Source organism: Ailuropoda melanoleuca, chromosome 3, assembly GCF_002007445.2.
Source record: "Ailuropoda melanoleuca isolate Jingjing chromosome 3, ASM200744v2, whole genome shotgun sequence".
NCBI lineage: Eukaryota > Metazoa > Chordata > Mammalia > Carnivora > Ursidae > Ailuropoda > Ailuropoda melanoleuca.
Window position 1 is genome coordinate 66,635,991 of NC_048220.1, and position 27,363 is coordinate 66,663,353.

The following is a 27,363-nucleotide window of genomic DNA, read 5'->3' on the forward strand; positions in this document are numbered from 1 at the left end:
AGAAATGAAAACACATGTCCAGAACAAACTTATACACAAATGTTCCTAAAACCATTATTCATAATTCCCAGAAAGTAAATGTCTATTAAATGATGATGAGATAAACAAATTATGGTATATCCATACAGCAAAACATTATTTATTAATAAAAAATGAAGTACTGATACATGCTACAAGGTGAATAACCTTGAAAACACTATGCTTAGAGAAAGAAACCAGTTACAAAAGACCACATATAAGTCCATTTATATGAAATGACAAGAATAGGCAAATCCACAGAAAGAGAAAGCAGATTAATGTATTTTGGGTATTGGAGGTGGGGAGTAAAGAATGACTGCTAACGGGTAGGAGTTTCTTTTTGAGGTGATGCTCCAATGTCCAAAAGAGATACACTGGAATAGTGTACCTTACTGTGTATTAAATGGTTCTCTCTCTCCATCTCTTCTCCACAGCTATAACGCCAAATGTCAAGGCACAATCTAGAAAGGGAAGAGGCTTGCCCCTTTCATGCACTTTTCTCTATTCCTTTTAAGAAACAAGAGGGCTAAGTGGACTTTAGGCAGACTCATTTAAAGAACTTCTCTCTTGGGGCGCCTGGGTGGCACAGCGGTTAAGCGTCTGCCTTCGGGCTCAGGGCGTGATCCCAGCGTTATGGCATCGAGCCCCACATCAGGCTCCTCCGCTATGAGCCTGCTTCTTCCTCTCCCACTCCCCCTGCTTTGTGTTCCCTCTCTCGCTGGCTGTCTCTATCTCTGTCGAATAAATAAATAAAAATCTTTAAAAAAAAAAAAAAAAAGAACTCTATTCTATGAAAAAAAAAAAAGAACTTCTCTCTTCAAATATCCCTCCCACCCCTCCCACCAGAGCCAGGCTGGCAATCTGCTCTACCTAGACATTAGGGGCAAACTCAGTATTTCCTAGGTATAAAAGGTAAATATTATATATAAAGTTTTTGCAAATTACAGTGCTCTAGTCTAGCTGCTTCTCGTTCTGTGCATTGCGGGTTCTCTGTCAATGGTAATTTGCCTCCCTGGCCTGTCACATACCCCTTTCCAATGATTCACTGATTTACTCTGGTTATGATTTAATTAATTCCTTGACCATATACCACTTAATAACACCCCAATTTTACCTAATTTCTAACAAGGAATGAAATTTAATAGTAGCTGTTTTATTTTTATTATTATTAATCATTATCAGAACTGATCCCACATATTTTATTAACTTACTTCAAAGTTAGAAACATACCATTTACTATACAAACAAAAATAAAGAAAAACTTAAGCAAACAATCAAGCAATTTACTCTTAATGCCAGTAAAGTATACTAATAACACCAGCAATAAAGTTTAAAGGTAAAGTCAAGCTTTGTGGAGACCACAATTGTACTGCAAATAAGGCATTTAAGTACCACTCATACCAGTGTCAACTGACAGTGCATTCCTTGTTTATTTAAGGGGAAAATCTCTGTGAAGCCTGATTTTACCTAATGTGTTAACAACGAGGAATGCTGTCATTTAGTTGCCTTCGGAATGGATTTTTTTTTTCACTTCTAGAATTTCCCAATTCTTTAAAAAGTGATAGTACTTCCTAGAATTTCATGTTTGTACCATATTTCAACAATGCTCAATCGTGAAACCAACAGGCAATGAGTTCAGAAGGATTTGGGGGGGCTCTATATTGCTACGATACTAGAAAATCTGATTTTATAAAAAAGAGCTAGGAATTTGAAATCTCAAGTCATTATTTTAAACTACCCTATTAGTTACAGTGGTTAGTTACTTCATTCAGAAAACAATACACACAATTCATGCCTTGCCTAAATTAACAAAGGATTTGAGGCAACAAAATTCTCTTGTTCCAAAAGTAAAGGGCTTTGAACCCTCTTGGCTTCTATAAAATATTTTTTCCCCAACAAGGACAATCGTTACTTAGTCACACTATTAATTTCAGGAAATTAACTCTGTGGCACTGAAGTCGTCAGCACAAGGGCACTTTGTGGAATGTTAAGCCATTTATGTTATTAGACCTATGCTAAAACACAGTACGCCAGATGGCTCTCATTACTATTGTCTACATAAGCACAAAGTGGTAGAATCCCTTCATGAGAGTCAAGAATTTTACAACTAGACTTCACTTCCAACATTACAGCTATGTCCCCTGAGTGACCCTCACGTTGAGAATAACTAAACTTCGAACGTACGTTACAAAACTCAGAATATCTACAAATGCTACTCACTAAATTATCATAAAGGAAGAAATAATAATTTCAATATCTGCAGAACAAGTATGTGACAAAATTCAATACTCATTTTTGGAAGAGAACTCATAGCAAAGTAAGAAAAAAGGAACACCCTTAACATAATAAAGAGGTTCAACAAAACAAAAATACAGTAAAATTGCTTTTCATGGTCATATATTAAAAACATTCTCTTTAAAATCAGGTACCAGAAAAGAATGTCCATCATTACCACTTTACTATTTCCACTCCTAATCAAAGTTTTCTGGAGGTTCTACTGCTATATTAAAATATGGAAAAGTAAATGAAAATGTAGCAGGAATGAAAAGGGAAAGTTTTTATTTGCAGATAATATGACTATATAAAATAAAAACAAAACAAAATAAGAAGAGCCAAGAAACAAGATTTTCTAGAATCAAAAAACAAGAATATTTAAGTCTATTATTAGGAATAAAAAGAGAATTCATTCAGCAAGATGGCTAAAGTGATTAATATAAAAAATAAAGTGTATTTATAAATACCACCAAAAATAAGTTATAAAAAAAGCAATCATCTACAAAGCAGTTATTTTTTAAAAAAGACATCATTTATAAATTAAAAACCTACATATTAAGGATAAATCTAATAAAAGATGTGTTAAACCTACATGCACAAAATGATAAAATGTTATTGAAAGACATTAATGAATATTGAAAGACATTAATGAAGACTGAAGTACATGAAGAGATATATCATATTCATGAACAGAAAAACCCAATACTGGAAAGATATCAGTTTTCCTCTAACATAAATGGATTCAATATAATTCCATTCAAACCCAACAGAACTTGAAAAACTAAATCAGAAAGTTCTATAGCAGAATAGCCAAGAATAGCTAACACATGCCTAAAGAAGAATATTATAGAAGGGTTGCCTTACTAGGTATTACCATAACTAACACAGTAAGTCATTAGTTTTGGAATAAACAAATCGACCAATAGAACAGAACTATAAAACAGATCCACATAACAGATTCATGTGACACAGATGATACTAACATATCAGTGGGGAAAGGAAGGACTTTTCAGTAGTTGGGACAATTGGTTAACTATATAGAAAGAAGAGAAAAAAAGAGAAAGAAAAAAGATACCTACCTCACTCCATACATAGAGATCAATTTTGAATGCTCAAACTTTTAGGGAAAAATATAGGAGACTACTATTTTGATGTTGGGGCAAGGAATAAAAATGTGATGAGATATTATTTTACACTCGTTAGAGTAGAAAAAATTAAGAAGTCTGGCAATACCAAAAGTTAAAAAGAATGGAGTCTGAGGGAGATTCTTATTCACAATCAAAATATAAATTAGTAGGGGCACCTGGCTGGCTCAGTCAGAAGAGCACATGAATCTTCATCTTGGGGTTTTAAGTTCAAGCTTTACACGGGGTGTAGAGATTACATACACAAACAAACAAACAAACATACAAACTTAAAAAAATTCCAACCATCATTAAAAAAACAACAAAATATAAATTAGTGTAAAAACTTTAGAAAAATTGGCATAAGATTTCCAAATTAAATATCTTAACCCAACAATCTCATATCTTGGTTCACTACTTGGTCTTGTACATGCATATCAGCAGACAGGTGTGTCAATGTTCACAAAATATTCATGTCAGCAAAAAAGCTGATTCATTCATTATCTGTAACTACATAATAAATTACCTCAAACGTAGTTGCCAAAAATAATAAACACTTATCATAATCTCTCATGGTTTCTGTAGATCACAAATTTGAGAGCAGCCCAGCTGGAAGGTTCTGAATCAGGCTCACGAAGTTGCAGTCAAGATATATTGGCCCGATCTGCAATCATCTGAAGGCGTGGCTATAACTAGAGGTGACTCACTCACACAGAAATCATTAATACCAGTTGTTGATAGAAGCCTCATTACCTTCCACATGGGCTTCTTCACAGGTCTGCTTGAGGATCACCATGACATGGTTTCTGAGAGAGAGCCAGGAGAGCACGGGGAAAGCTGCCAAAGTCTCATCATCACTTCCTTGACACTCAACTGCCACAGAGGGCAACCCTGTTCAATACAGGAAGGGTCTACACAAAGGTATGGATATCAAGAAGAAAAAATCACGGGGGACCACCTCAGAGTCTGGCAACCAAAACTGGAAAGGGCTGTTCTCCAATTATAGGAGAACAAATTTACTGTAATATATTAATAGAGATGAATACTATACAGTAGTGAAAGTGAATAAACCACAGCCACACTCAAAAATATGGATAATTTTCCAAATAATATTGAGTTAACAACTAAGTCTCAGGAAACTACATACAATATAATACCATTTAAACACAGCTCAAAAACAGTAAACTAAATTTATAGGTATCACAGTTTAGGAAATAAAACTATTAAAAAAATAAAGAGAAAAACACAAAATTCAGAATAGTGATTATCTCTGGAAAGGTGGGAGGGACATGAGATAGGGAGAGACACATAGGTCAATTTTAGTTATTGACAGTGCTTTGATTCTTGGATTAAGTGAATTTACAGCTACTCATTTTATCATATGGTTTATAATTTGCATAAGCATTACGTATAGGGTGGCCACTTGTGAATCAGTACATAAAATACACAAATCACACATAAGCCCTATTTGCATATAATTTTTTTTTATTTATCAGCAATATATTTTTGGATAAATGATAAAAGCATTAAAAGAAAAAGAATATTATAACTAATTTTAGTAGTGCTGCCTTTTATAACTTGTTCTTTGGTGCATTTTCCTCTAATTATAATGCTGAGAGTCCGCTCTCATCTATTTAGCCAGAAATTTGGGTGTTCCTCTGGTGAATAAATCCTAGTAGAAGCTAGTCATAAGGCAAAAGAATAAACAGGTATTGAGTAAACTTCAGAGCAGTTATATATCAATCAAATAAGCTACCACTAAAATCCAATTGATTTGCTGCTTGTTTTGAAATGGAACTAATATTCTGAATAAAAATTGATTTCCTCAAAAGCTTTGGTGTCAGCTATTTAAAAAGATAAACTGTAAATATTTTTTAAAACTTCTATTAAAAATAACATCCAACACTTTATAATAAAATTTAAAAATATAACTATCTATTTCTGAAAATGTCAACTCTCATTTATGTTTTCGTTGTTTGGTATATTGCCTCTAATAAGTATAACTAGTAAAATCTGCCTTTGAGCATATACAAGTGATTAAAATTTTTTAATGCTGGAGTAAGGACAGTTACTATAAGCAACTGGAAAATGAAAGATGAAGACTAAAAATTCAATTAAGAATAATCTGTCCCCTTGACTACTAATGGATGGGCTCTAGTCACAAAAGACTATTTCCCACAGAGTATCATCTGCCAATTTTTCAACATGACACAAAAATGGGCTTTAATTCCGAGAAAAAAACAGTAATAACTTTCTTTGTTTTCCAAAATAAGGTGAAAAAGGAAAATGCAGCCACCGGAGGGAGGACTTGATGTTAGAATAAGAATAAAACAGCATAAAATATTTTATCTGGTGCTTTGTCTGAACATAACATTTTGTTAAATTCATTTCTATTTGTTTAAATGACAAATGCTGAAAACACTGCTTTTTCTGCATGAGAGTTAAACTTCCTTTCACTGAAAAACAGATGCTGACTCCACCATCTTTTATTGGTGCACAAATCAGCAGTAAGAAAATTGTAAAGTTTCCTAGACTAACAAAGAATTAGCACCAATGCTTGGTCAAACTATATATTTAAAGACCTATATTTGATTTTAAATAAGCTTATATTTTTTTCATTTGAAATACTGTCCACAAATTTTGTTCTAATACCTCAGGTATTACTTAGTCCCTACCTGAAGTATGACCTGTGGCATTGCTCCTCATGTAGTTTAAGGGTTTGGTTTAGGTTCTAATGAAAATATTCACATTATTTTACTATTTGTTGATGTAAACCTGGTTTTACATACAGACAAACACAAACATACTTACACACACTCACACTTCAAACTTCCAGGGCTGGCCATTTACAGATCACTAGAATTATCACTAAAATATTATTTAAGGTAACTTTAAATAAAGATTCAAAACATAAATCACAGAACTGGAAGGGGATAGAAGCTAGCTAGCTCTTTCACAATCCCACTTTCTATTTTAATAGTAGTTATATACTCTATAACAGACACCAGGCTCATATAAAGTCCTGAACAATTCTAAATATAACAACATCCCTTCCCATTTAAAATGATTCCTTATACAATCAATATTTTGGAGTTGACTTCTTAAACTCAAGAATCCTACTGCGATTTCACCAATGAGTCAACAAAACTGCCAGTTCTGAGTAAGAACCAGTCAGAAGAAAAAGCAAGAAATGAAGGGCAGATTGAACTCTGAAATAAATTCATTGGAGGGGCATAGAAATTCATTGGACAAGGTATTCAAGTGAATAGGGTGCACCTAAACTAAGAAAATGGATTTTAAAAAATGGCAACAACAGATACGGAAATAATACTCAGACACTTGTGCAAAAGAAACATTTAACAAAGGTATCAGTTAAAATTATATACCATACTATATCAAAGATATATTTCAAAATACTGTAATTTCGTTTATATTTTATTTATTTTTTTTAAAGATTTTATTTATTTATTTGACAGAGAGAGACAGCCAGCGAGAGAGGGAACACAAGCAGGGGGAGTGGGAGAGGAAGAAGCAGGCTCTCAGTGGAGGAGCCCGATGTCGGGCTCGATCCCAGAACGCCGGGATCACGCCCTGAGCCGAAGGCAGACGCCTAATCACTGCGCTACCCAGGCGCCCCAATTTCGTTTATATTTTAAAGGTACAGGAGAAACCCACTATTTTAGGACTTCTGTAAAAAGGAAAAAAATTTAATTTTATGGAGTCAATAACTGGCTCTTAATTTCTATGTTTTAATTTTTAGATCTTCTTAATATTGACATGACTTTAAAAGTGGATAGAAAATATATGGAAAAATACATCTGGAAACGTATATGGAAAAATGCCTGAAGTATTCACTTACCAACAAAAAAACAAAAACCAAAGTTTTGTTATTACAGAATGTAAGAGCATAGACAAAACAACCTTACCCAAATGTTTTCCAGAAATTCAAAAGAAGTTTTAGGTAGTCAGACATCTTAATAAATAAGATAACCAACAGATCTGTAATTCTATAGGTAAATATGTGTTGAAGCGGTGAAATTAACTACAACAAACGTTAAGAGACTATTGCTTTAAAAACTGGGCTGTAACCGCTCTTAGGCCAACACTTAGAGAAAACAAAAGGTGGCTGGGCTTTCAGAGAAATATATTTTAACGTTTATAGTCTAAGACTCTCTTTAAGGAAGAAACATTTTATTTTTAGAGTAATCTTCACTACAATGTATTACTTCATTTTGCTCAGATTGGTTTTTCCATTATCTTTCATAACAAAATTCACTGATTAACTAAAGTTTAAATTTTAAGACATTAAGTATTTCTTCTACTCTGAAACATTTCTCATTCACTAATTACTGTTCCTGAAATATTTTCCTCAAATACTGTACTCTCATAAGTACCTCATGAAATTAAGCTCTTTGTATTTTATATTACAGTCATCTACATACAACTCATATCACCTCTCAGAGGATAAGCACTTTGCCTTTCTTATCTTGGCATTTCTTAACATATAATGAGCTTATAACTGTTAAATAAGGCTTGTTTGCAAAATAATCAAAGCCTATAAAAGCAGATAACTCCCCCAAAATGGAGAAAGTAAGTATAACTAATGCAAAAATGAGTCCTTAGTTCATTTTTGAAAATGTATTTATACAATTTAGTAGCCAAGTAATACTAAATGATACTCTTTCAAATGAGGCCTAGTAGCTAATTTAGATTAATTACTGAAATAATAAACATTGATACTATTAGAAGATACGGTAGGATTTAGATGATGTTTATAGTCACGGTCTTATTCAGAAAGAAGCAATACACAGTAGGGACAATAGCCATATAGAAACATAGGGTTTACATAATATTTGTAATCAGGGTCTCATTCAGAAGGAAGCAATACAGTCTAAAAAATAATAGACATAAGGAAACACAGTATCACTTCATTTTTGAGTTGAGGCACAGGCAGAACTTTCTATCTTTTCCTAAGATTAATTTTCTTCTAAAATGCATAGTAGACCAGGAAAGTTTTGGGATGTGTAAACAGATTGCATGGGAAATGTAAAATATTTACTATCTTTTAACAGTTATATGGCTCAAAGTATAAGAATGATCAAATGAGAAATTTCTTAACGAAGAGGGAAAATAGTAGAAGAGAAAAAAGACATCCCTCTCAAATATCACTGCAACTTTTCCCATTAGGTCAACATGTAAACAACCTTAGCTATTTTATGTATCTAGGATATGTGACAGATGTTGGCAAACTGGCTCATAAATAGGAAAAGGAAGAACCACAAGATTTCAAACCATGTGAACCACATATAAACATTTGAGTGTAACAAATTCTGACATTTCAACTCTGATTTTCCATTCTAGGTTTCACAATGTCAGGTAAATGGAAGAGAGTACAAAAATCATAGACTAAAAGCAGTAAAGAATTGAGGATGGTGTTCCTTCCGCGCCCTAAGTATCTCTACCTAATATTCAAAAGCAATACAGAAAAGGTAGTTGCAGGAATGGAGAACTAATAGCAAATAACTACAAGTTAGAATGTGAAACCCTCTGGTTCATTTCAGGAATCTATGATCTTTTAGGCATATCAATGTCTTCCAAAGTTCACTATATAATTACTGAACAAAATCATTCAAATAATACATGTACCCTATCCACATCTAAATTCTCCATTTTAATTTTAATGATGTATAGCAAACTATAAATACCACATAGGCAGTTACTTTTCAAATCATACTTGGTGTCAAAGAAGGTAACATCTACAACTGAAGGTTCTCTAAATCAGAGGAGTGTCTTGACTGAGAAAAGACAAATTATCAGGGTAGAGAAGAGTATGACTAAAAAAGCACTGAGGAATGAGTACAGAATCAAAAATGTCGAAAAACTGAGTTCTTTCTTCCTGAGATCAGGAACAACGCAGGAATGCCCACTTTCACCATTAACTGTACTAAGAGAAATACATGTGGTTAGGGCATATAAAATGCAGCATGTGATTGCCTTTGCCCATTAATTTATAAACACCCACTTTTACCATTAAGTGAACTGAGAGAAGTAAATGTGGATAAGGTAAATAAAATGTAGTATCTGACTGGCGTGGTACATAAGTTTATTATAGAGTGAGCTCTGGATACACAGATAATCTGCCTGCCCTATACATAATGCTTAAGTCAGTATTCAGTGCCAAGGCTGGGGGAGGGGGGGTGAGGAGGCAGGGAGATTGGAAGAAAGAAGTAAAACTATCTTTAATTGCATGTTATGTGACTGTTAACATGGAAAATTCCAGAGAAACTACAAAACAACTACTACTGTTAACAAATTAATATAACAAGGTGAGAGAATACAAAACAAATATACAGAATTCAACCGTATTCATATAAATATAGGTACATACGTATCAAGAACAATCAGAAAATATGGGGAAAAAATCACTTCGGTGGTGCCAAAAACATAAATTCCTAAAAATAAAGCTAACAGAAGAGATCCAAGAACGTTACATTAAAAACCACTTTGTTGGAAAAAAAAAAATAAAGATCTGAAAAAACGGAAAGAAATACCACTTTCAGGGATTAGAAAACTCACTATTTTTAAGACGATGTTCCTCCCCAAATTTATTCATAAATCCAACACACTCCCAATCAGATCACAGGAGGCTATTTTGTAGATATGGAAAGTTAATTCTAAAATTCATACAGAAATGCATAAGACCTAGAATAACCAAAGCAATTTCACAGCACAACAAAGTGGAAGAAGTACCCTAACTAATTTTTAAAATTACCATAAAGCTATAGTAATCAAAACAGTTTTGCATTGATTAAAAAAAAAAACCGATATGTACACCAAAGAAACCAAACAGAGAGTCTAAAAATGGACAAATGCATATAAAGTCAGTTGATTTCCAACAAAAGTGTAAGGCTATTCAACAGAAGGAAAGTCTTCAATAAACAATGCTGATTCAATTGAAATCTGTATGGAAAAAGATAAAAACCAACTCTTATTTCACATCACACATAAAGAGTAACTCAAAATAGATCACAGACCTGGACATCTAAAACTATAAAAATTTGGAAGAAAACACAGGAAAAATATTTGCAACCTTGGAGTAGGCAAAAGTTTCTTAGCTATAACAACAAAAAACACCCCATGAAACATAAAATAAAAAAACTGCTAAGTTGTGTCTCATTAAAATTAAAAAACATTTGCTCTCCAAAAAATAACATTAAGAAATGAAAAAGAAGCCACAAACTGGAAGAAAATATTTGAAAAAGACATGTCAGAAAAAAAGACTTGTATCCAAATTATGGAAAGAACTCTTGTAAGTGTATAATAATAATAATCCAATTTAAAAGTAGGTAAAACAAACGGAAGTCCAGACCAAGACAACTACATAGGTGAATTCTACCAAACATTTAATACCTCTTTTTCTCAAAATATTCTAAAAAATAAAAGAGTAAGAAAAACTTCCAAATTCATTCTATGGGGGCCAATATTTCCAAGATAGTAAAACCAGATGAAGACACAAGAAAACAAAACAAAACAAAAAAACTACAGGCCAATATCTCTGATGAATATAGATGCAAAATCCTTAAAAAAAAAAAAAAAAAAGCAAACCAAACCCAACAATTACATTAAAAAACAGTTCACCACAATCAAGGGGGATTTATTCCCGGAATGCAATGGTGGTTCAAATATCCATTAATAAGTCAACATTATACATAACAGAATAAGAGAAAGGATAAAAACCCTATGATCATTTCAACAGATGCATAAAAGCATGTGACAAAGTACAACATCCGTTTGTGATTAAAAAAATCTCAATAAAGTAGGTTTAGAGAAAATATACCTCAACACAATAACGGTCATATATATGAAAAACCCACTGCAAACATCATACTCAATGGGGAAAAACTAAGAGCATTTCCCTAAGGTCCAGAACAAGATGAGGATGTCCACTCTCACCACTTGATTCAAAATAGTCCTGAAAGTCTAGCCACAGCAATTTGACGACAAGAAGGAATAAAAGGCATCCAAATTGGCAAGGAATAAGTAAAACTTCCACTATTTGCAGATGACATGATACCATATATACAGAAAATCCTAAGGACTTCACCAAAAAACTACTAGAACTGATACATGAATTCTGTAAAGTCAGACGATAAAAAATCAATGTACTGAAATCCACTACACTTCCATACACTAAAAATGAAGCTGCAGAAAGAGAAATTAGGAAAATCCCATTTACAACTGCATCAAAAAGAATAAAATAACTGGAAATACACTTAACCTAGGAGGTGAAAAACCTATACTCTGAAAACTATACAACACTGATGAAAGTAACTCAAGACAACACAAAGATACAGGATGATAGTCCATGTTCATGGACTGGAAGAACAAATATTGTTAAAATGTCCATACTATCCAAAGCAATCTATAGATTTAATGCAATCCCTACCAAAAAACCAACAGCATTTTTCACAGAACTAGAACAAAAATTCCTAAAATTTGTATGAAACCACTAAAAACCCTGAATAGCCAACAGAATCTTGAAAAAGAAAAACAAAGCTGAAGGTAGCACAATTCTATATTTCAAGTTATACTACAAAATTATAGCAATCAAAACAGTGTGGTCCTGGCACAAAAACAGAGACATAGATCAATGGAAGAGACTAGAAAGCCCAGAAATAAACCCACAATTTAATGGTCAATTAATTTCCAACAATGGAGGCCAGAAGGAGGAATGGAAAAAAGAGTCTCTTCAACAAAATGGTGTTGGGAAAACTGGACAGCTACATGCAAAGGAATGAAACTGGACCATTTTCTTACACCATACACAAAAATAAACTCAAAATGGATTAAGGACCTAAATGTGAGACCAGAAACCATAAAAATCATAGAAGAGAGCACAGGCATTAATATATCTGAAACTGGACATAGCAACACCTTTCGATATGTCTCCTGAGGCAAGGGAAACAAAAGCAAAAACAAACTGTCATGAATACATCAAAGGAAAAAGCTTCTGCACAGCAAAGGAAACAATCAGCAAAACTAAAATACAACCTACTGAATGGAAGAAGATACTGCAAATGACATATCCTATAGAGGATTTGTATCCAAAATATATAAAGAATTTGTACAAGTCAACACCCCAAAACAAATAATCCAAAGAAAAAAAGGACAGAAGACCTCAACAGACATTTCTCCAAAGAAAACATCCATATGGCCAACAGACACATGAAAAGATGCTCAACATCATTCATCAACAAGGAAATGCAAATCAAAATTATAATGAGATATCATCTCACACCTGTCAGAATGGCTAAAATCAGAAACATAAGAAACAAGTGTTGTCGAGGATTGGAGAGAAAGGAACCCTCATTCAATGTTGGTGGGAACTCAAACTGGTGCAGCAACTGTGGAAAACAGTATGGAGGTTCCCCTCCAAATTAAAAATAGAACAGGGTGCCTGGGTGGCTCAATCAGTTAAACGTCTGACTCTTGGTTTCAGCTCAGGTCATGATCTCAGGGTCATGAGATTGAGCCCCAAGTCAGGCTCTGTGCTGGGCATGGAACCTGCTTAAGATTCTCTCTCCTCTCCTTCTGCCCCTCCCCCACCTCTCCCTCTTTAACAACAACAAAAATATAGAACTACCCTATGATCCAGTAATCACACTGCTGGGTATTTACCCAAAAAATACAAAGACAATAATTCGAAAGGATATATGCCCCTTTATTTATGGCAGCATTATTTACAATAGACAAATTATGGAAACAGCCCAAGTGTCCATTGATACATGAATGGATAAAGAAGATTTGTGTGTGTATATAAGACAGAGACAGACCAAAAAACATACTCTTAACTATAGAGAACAAACAGATGGGTACCAGAGGAGAGCTGGGCAGGGGGGATGGGTGAAATAAGTAAAGGGGATTAAGAGTAACCTATCTTGGGGCGCCTGGGTGGCACAGCGGTTAAGCGTCTGCCTTTGGCTCAGGGCGTGATCCCGGCATTATGGGATCGAGCCCCACATCAGGCTCTTCTGCTATGAGCCTGCTTCTTCCTCTCCTACTCCCCCTGCTTGTGTTTCCTCTCTCACTGGCTGTCTCTATCTCTGTTGAATAAATAAATAAAATCTTTAAAAAAAAAAAAAAGAGTACACCTATCTTAAGGAGCACTGAGTAATGCACAGAATTGTTGAATCACTATACTGTATACCTGAAGCCATATAATACTGTATGTTAACTATAATGAAATTTAAGAATTAATTAAATTTAATAGATTTCAAAAGAAAAGCAGGCAAAAGATTGAAAAGAAATACACAAATGACCATTGAAAAATGACATGAAAAAATATTTGGAGGTGATAGACATAGTCATTATTTCGATTGTGATGACAGTTTCATGGATGTGTCCTAAAACACACCAAATTATAAACTTTAAACATGTAAAATTTATTGTACTTCAGTTATATCTTAATAAGGTTTTAACAGATAAAGTAAGGAAACTTTTAAATGTTAAAATGGTAATTGGTATGATGTATTCTCTTTTTCTAAAATGTTTGCATGTTATGGTAATACTCATTCTGGAAAATGATGCATCATTTGGGTAGAAAAAATATGAGAAATATATAAACTACTAGAGAAGGGATTATTTTATGACATTATAGTCAAACCTTATTATTTATCCCAAGAGAGATTAGCAAATACACATGAATACAAAAATACAAGTATTTAGATTTGAATGTAATTACAACTGCTATTATGAAATTCATAAGACTGTAAACCAAAAAATAGTTCTAAATATTGAAATTTCAGGCAGTCATATACTTTATTAATATATTAGAAATAATTAAGATTTAAATAATTAAGATTTCTAATCTTACTACTCCAGGCAATTGAGCGATATTTACATACATGAAGAAGGCAAAAAGAAATTTAAGCTGATCTTCAGCGAGCATCTAATAACTGCTATAGATTTAGAGGGCTTGGGAGTAGATATGGACATGCGGTATTTCATGAAGATTAAAAAAGTTCTAACATCAATGACCTTTATTAAATCAGCAGAACCAGCCTACGGTTTCCTACTATCTTTTCATTCATTCAGTTAATGAAAATTTATTAACTGCTCAAACATTACAGATTTTGTGTTTGACAGAAGAGATGCCAAAAGGCATCAGAGTATGTGGTTAAAACAAGTGATACTAGAGCCGGAATGCCTCTGCTTAAATTTTAACTCAGTCATCTATTCTATGTATTTCCGAGGGCAAGTTACTTAAACTTCAGCTGTCCAGTAAAAGGTTAACAGCAGGCTTGAGGTGTTCAAACCCTGTATCTTCTAAGGAAAGGGCTGTACCTTGACTGGCTTCTGGGAAATAACCAGTAAGGCCTTTGAATATCACGCCTGATAAGAGTGTCTTTGTATACTTGAAGCCATGGGCCATGCCATATAGTTTATTCTAACCATGTGATTTACAGTGAGTGCATGCTTTTATCCACCTGACTCCTAAAGCAAGCTTTATCAGTTTGATTTCTGCGGGGTCTGGAAACCGAGTAGTTGTCAATTATGGGGGCACTCCATGCCTCGGTGACTGACAACCCCAACTCCTAAAAGAAAAAAAACAAACAAAACCCTAGACTCCAAGGCTCAGGGGAGCCTGCCCGGTTGGTTAAGACTTTATTTATTTATTTTTTAATAATAATTTTTTATTGTGTTATGTTAGTCACCACAAAGTACATCCTTAGTTTTTGATGTAGTGTTCCATGATTCATTATTTGCGTATAACACCCAGTGCTCCATGCAATATGTGCCCTCCTTAATACCCATCACGGGCCTTTCCCAATGCCCCACCCTCCTCCCCTCTGAAGCCCTCAGTTTGTTTCCCAGAGTTCATAGTCTCTCGTGGTTAAGACTTTATACTTGTCACACATTGTCTTTGGGAGATTAAGCACCTTCCATATGACTATACTGAAAGATGACAAGTAGAGAGGGTGCTTTGTGTCTACTGGATTCCTGCCCTACATGCTTTTTCTCTTTGCTGACTTTAATTTGTATCTTTTCACTATAATAAACCAAAACCATGAATATAACAGCTTTTCTGAGTTCTGGGAGTTCTTCCAGGAAATCATCAAACCTGAGGGTCCTTAAGGATCCTCAACACAGTAACACTGTTTCCACATCTAAAAAAATGTATTTAATATTAGTACTTAAAGAATAGATGTGGGGATCAAAAGAATTAATGTATGTTAGGTGCTTACAGTAATGCACAGCATACAATGTTTGCTGTTACAAAAAAAGGGGTCCTAATAATTGAATAGCTTGGTCTAGTGAGAGAGGACATTAAATAATTAAACTGCAAGTGCTAAAAAAGTATGCATAATATATGAGAGGGGCAGAGAGTATCAGTTCCTACTTTCCTATCCCCAACTCTGTTGTCTTCATTTAGGTCCCCATCATTTCTCATTTCCTAAGTGAATTGCTGGGAGTATCCTCATAATTAGTATAATCCTTACAGGATTCCCTGACATCGTATCATCTACCAGCAGCAGCAGCAGCAGCAGCACCATCACCACCACTACTGCCTGATCCAATATTCCTTTAACCTGATTCCATACTCCGGGAATCCACTCTCATATATGTTCCCCTGATTCCTGTAGAAACAAAATGACCAAAATTATCAAATTATTTTGGTGTGTATTACACTTCTTCCTGGTTTAAATTTTATACTCCCCCCCCCCGCCCCGGGGCCTTTGTGGACTCAAGTCTGACTACAGGTCTAAAAGCAATGAATGATGATAAGAATAAGATAAGAAGATGGGTGGTCCATTGCAGGCATCTACTTTAGGGATATTACAGGGTCTCGAGGCCAGGGGAGACAGACCTCCTAGGAAGCAACAGAAGGGCTGCTTCTACTGGCAAAGGAAGTTCAACATAATTTAGACATCCAAGGTTCCTAGCTTCATCAGAATCTGCCCAAATGTGCCCATATTTTCAAGGTTGCAACCCTTTTTTCAAGGTTGCAAATTCAGATCGTGCTATAATTTAATCACCCACATGATCTGTTTTAAAGAAAGCTTAGAATTATTACTGTATGACATGAGGGTTTCTTTTAGGGTAGCAAAAGATACAGATTTTGGTACCTGGAAGTAGAATACAGGCATACTGAAAACTTAAATATGAGAGGAGCTTTGGAACCATGCAGGGGGCTCTGAGAAGAGTGTTAGAGGAAAAGCCTAAAACACCCTGAAGAATCTGTTTATAAAAGCCCCATGATCTTTGCTAACTCTATGGGCAAGCACTTGCAAAAACGCAAATGTTACTGGAAATTTGAGGAAGGGGGATACTTGTTAAGTAGTGGCAGAAACTTTAGCAACACTGTCCCATGGAGTTATACAGCAAGAAGAAAATATGACTAACGAAGTGGTTGATCTAGTTAAGGAGATTTCCAACCAGAGTGTTGAATGTGCCACCTGGTTCATTTTACTGCTTAGAGTAAAACTTGAGAAGTGAGAGAGAAAATAATGAAAGGGCTGTTAAACAAAAAGAAGATAAGACTTTACAAAAGATACTGTCAAGTAAGTAAAAAGCCAAGCCATAAACTGAAAGAAAATATTCACAAAAGACGTATCTAATGAAGGTATCTTATCTAAAATACACAAAGAACTCTTAAAATGCAACAACAAGAAAACTGGGCCAAAGGCCTGAAGAGATATTTCACCAAAGATATACAGATGGCAAATAAACTTATGAAAAGATCCTAAATATCATATGTCATTATGAATTTTAAATTAAAACAAGGAGATACTGCTACATACCATTAGAAAGAACAAATTCCTAAGTGCCTGACAACAGGAAATGCTGGCAAGGATATAGAGCAACAGGAACTCTCATTCATTGCTGGTGAGAATACAAAATGGTACAGCCATGCTGGAAGCTAACACGGCAGTTTGTTACAAAATTAAACATATTCTCACCATACAATACAGGCATCATACTCCTTGGTATTTACCCAAATGAGCTGAAAACTTCTGTCCACACAAACACATGCACACAGATGTTTATAGCAGCCTTATTCATTACTGCCAAATTTAGAAACAACCAAGATGTCCTTCAGTAGCTTAATGAATAAATCAACTGTGGTACATCCATATAATGGATTATTAAGCGCTTAAAAAAAAAGAATTATCAAACCATGAAAAAATAGGGGAGGAACTTTAAATGCCTATTACTAAGTGAAAAAAGCCAATCTGAAAAGGATACCTACATACTATATGATTCCAACTACAAGACATTTTGGAAAAGGCAAAACTATAGACACAATCAGAAGTTTAGTGGTTGGCAGGGGTTGGGTAAAGGAGGGATAAACAAGGTAGTGAAACAATTTTAGTGCAATGAAATTATTCTTTACAATACTATGATGGTGGATACATGTCATAACACATTTGCCTGAACCCACAGAATGCATAACACCACGACTGAACCCTAATATAGTAAACTATGGATTTCAGATGACAATGATATGTCAACATAGGTTAATTAGTTGTAACAAATACACCACTCTGATTTGGAATGCTGACGGGAGAGGCTGTGCAAGTGTAGGGGCACTATATGGGACATCTCCTAACTTTCTCCTCAATTTTGCTGTGAACTTAGAACTGTTCTAAAAAAAATCTATTAAAAGAAAATTAGGAAAATGATGCTAAAATTAAGAAATGTTTTCTGAGCAAAGAAAAAATCCAGGGCACTATCAGGAAAACATCATTCAAAAATGAGGCTGAGGGTATGACTGAAAACTCTTTCATTAAAACTTCAAAAATATTAAAGATGGTGCCTCAGACTATTAGTCAGTCAACCAAAAGGTCTTCAAAAGACATTAGAATGCACTTATTGATCCTCTCAAACAATAAAGCTTCTACAAAATTAAGGGCATTATCCCTCAGCCTTGTTACTAGGAGCCCAACGTATACAAAGATTTATCTCAAAAAAAATGTGTGTGACTTTTGCTCAAAGGAATATATCTCAATAGAATTTGCATAACATCCACAAGATTTATAAAAGATTAATATATCTTTTTATTTAATATATAAAAGATTTAATGTATCTTAAATGGAGAGACTTTTGGATCCCAAAATTCTACTGAGAGAAAGCAAGCTCAGAAAACAACTCACCCTAGAAACACCTGCTATCTTCCATGAAAAAAGATGTACAAGGAAAAGCACAGAAGGCAAGGTGAAGAACGATAAAGAATTATTCCCAGGCTTGAGATCTAATCAAGATCTAACCAATATTTGCCCATCTGGATCTCAGAATTGCTATGCACAGGGACACCTTTGCATCTTTTCATTTTTCCCCTTTAAGAACAAAACTATCTATAGCAGTTATCCTAAGCCTGTCCCCCACTGTATGTTCAGTATTGCAGGTGGGGACAGGCAGATGGAGCAGAATGGTACTCAAAGAGCTGTGCTTGAGGGAAAACACCCAAAGAACCACATCCAGGCCCAGACCTGATTTAGATGATGAAATTCTGCGCTTTGAGATGATATAGTAACAGAATGAGACATGTTAGGCCTTGAACAGCAGTGGGTGTGCTCTGCACGTGGGAAGGACATGAACCCCTAGGGGCTGGAGGGCAGACAGTGGCAGCCAACTTCCCACCTCCTGTTATTCACATCTTCATGTAGTCTCCTCCCACACAGTGCCAGAGTTGACTTGTATGACCAATACTAAACAGAAGCAATAATATCACACCTCAGAAATTATAACATTGTGGCTTCCATCTTGGGTGCTCTCTTACTCTTATCAGATCACTCGCTCTTGGGAAGCCATGTTGTGAGCGGCCCTATGGAGAGCGCCAACTGGTACTTAAGTGAAGCCTCCTGCCAAGAGCGACATAAGTGAGCTTGGAAGCGGATCTTACAGACCCAGTCAAACTATAGATGACTGCAACCCTAGTTGACACTGTAACTACAATCTCATGAGAGATGCTAAACCAGAACCACCCCTAAGCTGACCCTAAATTTTTGACTCTAAGAGACTATGTGAAATAATAAATATTTTTCATTTTAAGCTGCTAAATTTTGGGATCATTTGTTACATAGCAACAGACAACATGTAGTTAAATCCCAAGTAAATTAGTGAACACCACTAAAGCTCCCAGATTCATTGATTCTCATCATCACTGAATTGCCTGATTTTCCAATTCAGCAATAATGTATTTTCTTTGTAAGGAAGGAGCTTCCTTTAGACTTACCGAAACAAGAATGCTTTCTTTTAACTGTCTTTGGATTTAAAAAAATAGTGGGAAATTAGCTTACATAGCTCAATATTTTCAGAATTAACGGTTGGTCTGGCTGAAAGTCTTTCTTCATTGAGAAAGAAAGAGAGAGGGACCTTACATTTTTAATTAGAACGGTTAAAAACACAAACACATATGCTTGTTTGGATAAAACTAATTATGTATGTTTCCTACTGAAGAAAATATTCAGAATAAATAAGCTTGTTTTCAATAGTTTGTTTTCAATGATAAAACTGAAATGACTAGTTTTTTAAAAGTACTCGTAGTATTCCTAATGTAGATAAAATTCCCACCATTATAATCACTCACACTGTTTCAAAATAACAAAACACTACCTATAAACAATAATACTCTAATCACAATTACCTGTCAAATACTTTACCACAGATTGATTTATCATATATTAGTAACCTAGAAAAAAGTAGGAAAAGTTCTAAAAGAAGAGTGTACAAATAAAAATGCTTTCATGCTGGCAAAAAAAAGGTGAATGGTCTCCAGTAAATCCAGTTTTTGTTGGATACAAACCTAGAGCAATCCAGTTTAAAATTCAAGCCATAATCCAACCTATAGGAAAGACCCTATCACTGCCTTGACAGCAGCTTAAGGCACACTGGAATTAAAAAAAAAAAAAATCTATTTTACAGCATAAGCTGTCATTCTGAGAGGGAGTCTACACTGAATGCCACACCCCAATCACTGGAGGTATCAAAAAAATAAAAGCGAAAGGGTGCAATACAGTCATAGAAAGGCAAAGACAAACAATTACTCATTTAAAGTCTGTATAATGCAGGAATCAAAAATTCAAATGTCTATAGGCAACAGAAAGTTAACAGTCAGTCAATACAGGCAGTGAGTCCTGTAAGTCATAAGCTTACACTGTATGAATGTAAAGCCTGCAACAAACTGGAAAACTCATAGCTCATTTCAAGGGAGTTGCAATTTGCCCCACTGTTGCTATACAGAATGAAGACCCAGTGTGACTGGAACTTTCTATTTCTCAGGAAAAACAAAAAACCTGGATACTTGCTTAAATTAGCTGAAAACTAATTTTACAACATTAAAGATTGTGCTGGTCCATTTAGCTTGGAGATTTCCAATTTGCAAACTCTGCTCAATGCAGTATTCTAGAGGGTACAATCATCTGTATTCTCCCATATAGCTCAATAACTTCCAGGGCAAAAACAGATATATCAGTAATAAAAATAAGACTCCAGTGATCCCACAGAATAATAATTTCCAAGAAAGTAGAATCAGGTCAAAAGTATTTTCCAAAACCAAGCCGAAGATAAATACTCCAACTACTAGAGGGTATTAAACAAAAAGGATAAAGATGATTAATTAATTGCCAAACAACATGAGTTAGTACTATCATAATTTCCATAATATATACAAAAATGAAGATACCATAAAGAATAGGTAATTCAAATCAAAAGAGTATATCACTATCTCAATCAATCAAACTTTTAACTTGTTAAAAATGCCTTACTTTGAGTTGTAATGTTGGTTACAATTCTAGCCTGTCCATATTCTAAACACGACACACAAAACCAAGCTATGCTTTATACCTGAAAAGGGTATCACTTAACACTCCTTCATTACCTTAGATATTAACTCTGAATTGTTTTTTAAATAGAAGTAGTGTGTTTAGCCACATACAGTATCATTCTTGCTGCTCTCTGATGCTAAAACTCGTACGAGGGAAATATGATTAGCAGGAGATAAGAATATTAGCCACATCCTACAACACTTAATAGTTACACTGTTGGGTATTAGTTGTGATCATTTCTGTAATGAGCTCGTAAAGGGCCTTACAAAGGCCCAAATCCAAAATCTTAGTCTTATTAGCATCTCTCCAACCTCCAAACAAATCAACCCTGAGTATATTATCAATCTAGACTATGCTTAAATATCCTATCTGCTATATAAAAATGGAAAAACATACAATAAATGCTTTGCTTCAATGATGTGTCTTCACAGTGGTATTTTTCTCTACAGCAAAATTACCTACATTATCTATATTGCAAAAATGAACTATTCCCCAAAAAAGGAGACAACAATACAATATCAGAGAAGGCAGCACAGTACTGCTGTCTCTGCCTTGTCTTTAACTTAGCTGTGAAACTTTGAGCAAGTCAGTCATCTGCCATCTCATCTGTACCAAATTCATCGATTTTAATTTGCCGAAGAGTGATGAGCAAAATTGTGGTACAATTTTTCATTCACTACTTTAAATTAAATCAGCTTAAGTGAGCTTTATAACTGAAATAGTTCGCTAAATATAGTACCCCAAGAGTACTTTCTAGACAATGGTAGTATACAAAACCATTCGAAAGTTAGCAAAATTTTAAAAAAAAAAAAGTGTTACCTTCAACTACCTACTACTAGGCCATTAGCTATTCTGGACAAAAACATTCCTTTCCTTCTCATAAAAATAATCCAACCCCCCCACACCTTTTTTAACAATGCTCAACATTACTAAATTACTCATTAAATTATTCAATTAAACCTCATTATTCTATGGATGGAAATAATGTGATACATTGTCTGAAAAATTTAGTTTATTCCTGTAGCACTCTATACACTGTACACCTTCCAAATATTGACTACTGAGCCAGTTGAACTGACAGACACATTGTACTGATACACACAGTAGGTCTAACTGAACTACTCAAGGCCAAAAGGCTGACTTCAGAACCATAAACTGAGATGTAGCTGGTGACTTGCTCTCTCTCACCCCATCCCCCATCCCATTCCAATCTGTGGTGCTATATTAGTTTCTGTTACCTTGTTGCCGAATCTTATCTCCTATGCTGCCAGTTCTGCTGCTTATTATCCATCAATGTTACTGATGTCCTTTGCCATTCCCCACCTACCCACATCCCATTGCTATATTGCTTTCCAATACTCCTTTTCTCTGTTTCACCATTTTTTAAGGGGGAGAGGGGAGAACAGAGGGAGAGAGAGAATCTTAAGCAGGTTGCAGGCCCAGCACACAGCCAGATGCAGGGCTTGATTTCACAAGCCTGAGATCATGACCTGAGCCAACATCAAGAGTCAGATGCTTGACTGACTGAGCCACCCAGGTGCCCCCTATGTCACCATTTTTGTCTCTTCTGGTTGTTTCCAGGCCTCCAGCTCCCAGAAAAAAGAGATCAACTTCACAGGCACAGTCAGCCAATCAATACCCTCCTTTCCTTCTAATTAAAAGAAAAAAAAAAATCAAAGCAGGTCAGAATGATCTTTGGCTTTTCTGAATCGTTTTTATCACCATCTGACACTCAAAAGTTCACTCATTGTTATAAGAGATGCTATATGGGGGCGCCTGGGTGGCACAGTGGTTAAGCCTCTGCCTTCGGCTCAGGGCGTGATCCCGGCGTTATGGGATTGAGCCCCACATCAGGCTCCTCTGCTATGAGTGCTTCTTCCTCTCCCACTCCCCCTGCTTGTGTTCCCTCTCGCTGGCTGTCTCCATCTCTGTCAAATAAATAAATAAAATCTTAAAAAAAAAATAAAGATGCTATATGGTCTTTTTTATTTCTAAGTTTGGAATTACTGCAGGTAGTTGTCTACAGATAATTGAAATTTTTGCAATTATAGTTTTTTAGGTTTAAAAAATCCACAGAAAACATAGTGGCTGCCTTCTTAGAAGATTCACACACACACACTCAAAAAAAAATTCCAAAAATTTCTATTAAAATCAGATCTTAAATGAACAGCACTCCAACGAAGATACACATATGACCCCAAAGCATATGAAAAGATGTTTAACATCTCCAATTGTTGGGAAAACGCAAATCAAAACCACGGGAGCTACTACTTCACACCCATTAGGATGACTATTATCAAAAAAAAAAAATAGAGAAAATGTGTTTGGCAAAGATGTGAAAAAGTATTGTTGAAGACAGAGAAATTGCAACCTCTGTTCATTGCTGGTAGGAACGTAAAATAGTACAACCACTGTGCATAATAGTAAGACAACTCCTAAAAAATTAAACACAGAATTGATACTTGATCCAATTCTGGGTATACAGCCAAAGACATGAAAGCGGAAACTCAAAACAGATATTTGCACACTCCTGTTCAGAGCAACCCTTATTCACAATAGACAAAATGTGAAAGCAACACAAGCATTCATGGTCAAATGATTAAAAAAAAAAAAAAAAGTAGTATACACATAAAATGGAATATCAGTCAACCTTAAAAAGAAAACAAAACACAACATGGATGAACCTTGAAAATATAATGCTAAGTGAAATAAGCTAGTCACAAAAGGACAAATATTGTATGATTCCATTTATATGAGTTACCTTGAGTAGAGACAGAAAATTCAGAGACAAAGTGAACCGGTGGTTGTGAGAGGCTAAGGGGATGGAAGAACAGAGAGTTAATGTTTAAAGGGTATGGATTTTTAGTTGAGGAAGATGAAAAGTTCTGGAGATGGATGACAGTGATGATTGCATAACAGTGTGAGTGTACTTAGTACCACTGATATATACAGTTAAAAATGTTTAAAATGGTAAATTTTATGTTACGAATATTTTACCACAATAAAAAAAGATAAATGAAAAATAAAGTTTATAACAGGGCAGAAAAGTATTTGCTATTTAGTTATCCATGGCTACTGTGCAAATCTTATCTAAGACAGATAGCACAAGTAATGTATCAACTAAGTAAATGGTGCTTAACTTCATTAGTGTCAATGAAGAGCATGGAAACATCTCTAAATATCTAAGGACTTCAGATTCTCCTCATAGAGCTCTGTCTGGGAAAGTTGATAAAAACAGCCCTTCAGTAAGTAAGATCTCTCATGCACACATCAAACCACTGAATACTCATTTTCAAGATTTTTAACCCTAATGCCTCCATGCCTACATCATTGCTATTCTCAGATATACCAAACATACTCTTGCCCCACCACCTTTTGCTATCCTAAAACACCCATCCCCACATACCTTCAGAGTTCACTCTCTCATTTCATTCAGATGTCTACTCTTATGTTCCCTTATCAGAGAGGTTACGCTTGACAATCCTGTGTAAAATAGTATCCTCTGTAATTCTCTCTCCCCATAAAGAGCTTTATTTCTCTTCATAGCTTTTATCACTATCTGATATACACATTTACTTGCTAATTTTTTCTCCAATCACTGCAATGTAAATTCCAGGAGCACAAGGACTTTATCTATTTTGTTCACTATTGTACCCCCATCACCTAGAATACCACCTGGCACATCGAAGGTGGCCAATAAATACTTGTTAAATTAATAAACAGATGGATGTTCACAGCATAACATTATATTTTCCTCTTGGCCTAGGTGCTATTCTACAATCTACCAGCCTTGCAACAACCACCAGCCACTGCCTCAAAGCCATCCAGAGTGGGAATGATTAAAGTGGGAGGAACATCTAGTTTAAAAAGTCAGACAGAAGCCTGGTACCAGCACTGACAACAATACCTTAATGAGGCACTTCAAACAGTGCTTGCTCTCTCAGTTTCTAAATACCCTAAAAGAAAACAGCATATCCGTCCCTCAAGATATGGAATAAAGTATAAGGATAAAGAATTTACCCTCTATACTGCTTTAAAACAAAAAGATACTATGTATTGCATAATAAATATCACATTGCACCTATTTTGATAAACATTACAAGGCACTTGCTAGTCTGAAAACCACAGGACTTTCCCTCTACAAGTTCTCAGGGATGGGAAAATACACAAATGCAAGAACACTAGGGGTTAATAAATACAGACTAAAAATTAAGTAACCGATTTCTTGGCCTAAGATATAAACACTCTGGAGCATGAGAGGTACATGCTAAATCTCTGGATGAGGGAGAGAAAAGAGCGCTTCCAATATATACCTAACTTTATTTCAAAGCCAAAAGTTTAAATTCCATTCCAGTCAAATGTCCCACAAGCGCCCATACATACACGTTACAAGTTTGAGAGAATTTTACAACTGCACTTTATGTCTGCAGTGAATGACATCCGGTAAAGCTTCAGCCGTTGATTATAATTTTTGTAGAAAAGAAATGTTTAATCAGACAATAAATACCGTCCCTCCGGAGAAAGCATACGAGGGCCCATTACTCTATGGTCTCTAGAGCTCACGGAACCCCACATGTTCACTTGTAAGGACAGTCAACCAGGGAACGCACGTGTTCTGCCTTGCCTCATAAGTGAAAATGGCAGGTGGAACCTGCCCTTCGGCGGGGTCCCGGAATTGGGGACACCTGTGAGCAGGGCACGCAGCGTGAGCTGTGGGCTGCCTGCGGCCCGGGGGCCAACAATCCCCGCCCTGAGACCAACCAGGCCAGCCCCTTCCTCTGATTTCCGCCCGGGCCTCCCCCCGGAGCTCATATCCCCGCAAACGCAGGTCCTACCTGAGCTCTGCCCCCAGCTACAGGGCTGCGGGGGGAGGCGGGAGGAGGCGTGGCCTTCCAGCTCGCCAGACGAACTCCCTCGTGCGGTTGTTATGACTTTCCCTCTCGGGATCCGCGCCCCGACCAAGTTCGAGCCGCACTTCCGGGGTCCGCAGGAGACTGAAACGTCATTGCGCATGAGACGGCGGCAGCGACAATCCGGAAATGGGCGGAGTGTGGCCGCTAGGTTGGTTCCTGTGGAGCTAGGTGGGTTGGGAGAGAGAGAGGCTTGTGGGAGGTAAGAGTTGTCTTCTTCTTTCCCCGTGAGCTTTGCTCGCCTTTTCCTTCAACCTTTTTTCTAAAGCGGAAGACGCCGCTTCTTGAGTAGCCTTAGAGGACGGGGCCACGTTTGAAGCCTCGTTCTCCAAGAGAAAATTTAAAAGCAGTTGCGAGACTGTCCATGCAGCCAATTGCCCACTCTCCCACTCATGTTTTATTCAGCTTTACCCACTCCATTCAGCTCCAGAGAAGACAAGAGGTCGACACTTCTAGTTTGGAAGATTAAATTTACTTTAAAATTATGACTTATAAAGTAGGAAATTAAGGTTAGGCTCCCCGACCCTGCTGTTTTCCTATTTCCTGAGTACTAGTGGGATGAATGGGAAACAGTTGTGAAAACCTGCAGTCACCTGGCTGGGGAGGACTTTGGTTCTAAACGCAGCCTTTATGGGAAAATTCTTTTTTTTTTTTAAATATTTTATTTATTTATTTGACAGAGATAGAGACACCAGCGAGAGAGGGAACACAAGCAGGGGGAGTGGGANGGTAGTAAAATTTGCTCACGAAAATCCTTTAAATGGCCCATAAGGTACAGAATACAAAATGTCAAAAATAAAGTTTAGATTTTTAATTCTTATACACACTCGAATGTGAGATCTCTTAGGTAGTTGAAATGTTAGAATGAAAGGAGAGTTTGTGTGTCGATATCCGGGCATTTAAACAGTCAAAAATCCAAGGGGCAACTCATCTTAACCTTTNAAATTCTTGGTAGTAAAATTTGCTCACGAAAATCCTTTAAATGGCCCATAAGGTACAGAATACATAATGTCAAAAATAAAGTTTAGATTTTTAATTCTTATACACACTCGAATGTGAGATCTCTTAGGTAGTTGAAATGTTAGAATGAAAGGAGAGTTTGTGTGTCGATATCCGGGCATTTAAACAGTCAAAAATCCAAGGGGCAACTCATCTTAACCTTTCAGCAGCGTTTGACACAGTTAATTACATCTTTTTACTTGAAAGTTG

At 35.7% G+C, this 27,363-nt stretch overlaps 1 protein-coding gene across 10 annotated transcripts in view; it reads right to left on the reverse strand.

The window, feature by feature from the left end:
* FAM172A (family with sequence similarity 172 member A) overlaps positions 1 to 26,251 on the reverse strand; it is a 416,550-nt gene extending 390,299 nt beyond the window's left edge. For 4 of the 10 annotated variants that reach the window (XM_034656488.1, XM_034656492.1, XM_034656493.1 and 1 more), the window contains exon 1: positions 26,080 to 26,251. The gene's annotated coding sequence lies outside the window, so the exon portion shown is untranslated. The remainder of the gene's footprint in view (positions 1 to 26,079) is intronic. The other 6 variants (XM_019808770.2, XM_034656495.1, XM_019808766.2 and 3 more) reach the window with 3 other exon arrangements.
* Positions 26,252 to 27,363: the final 1,112 nt, after the last annotated feature.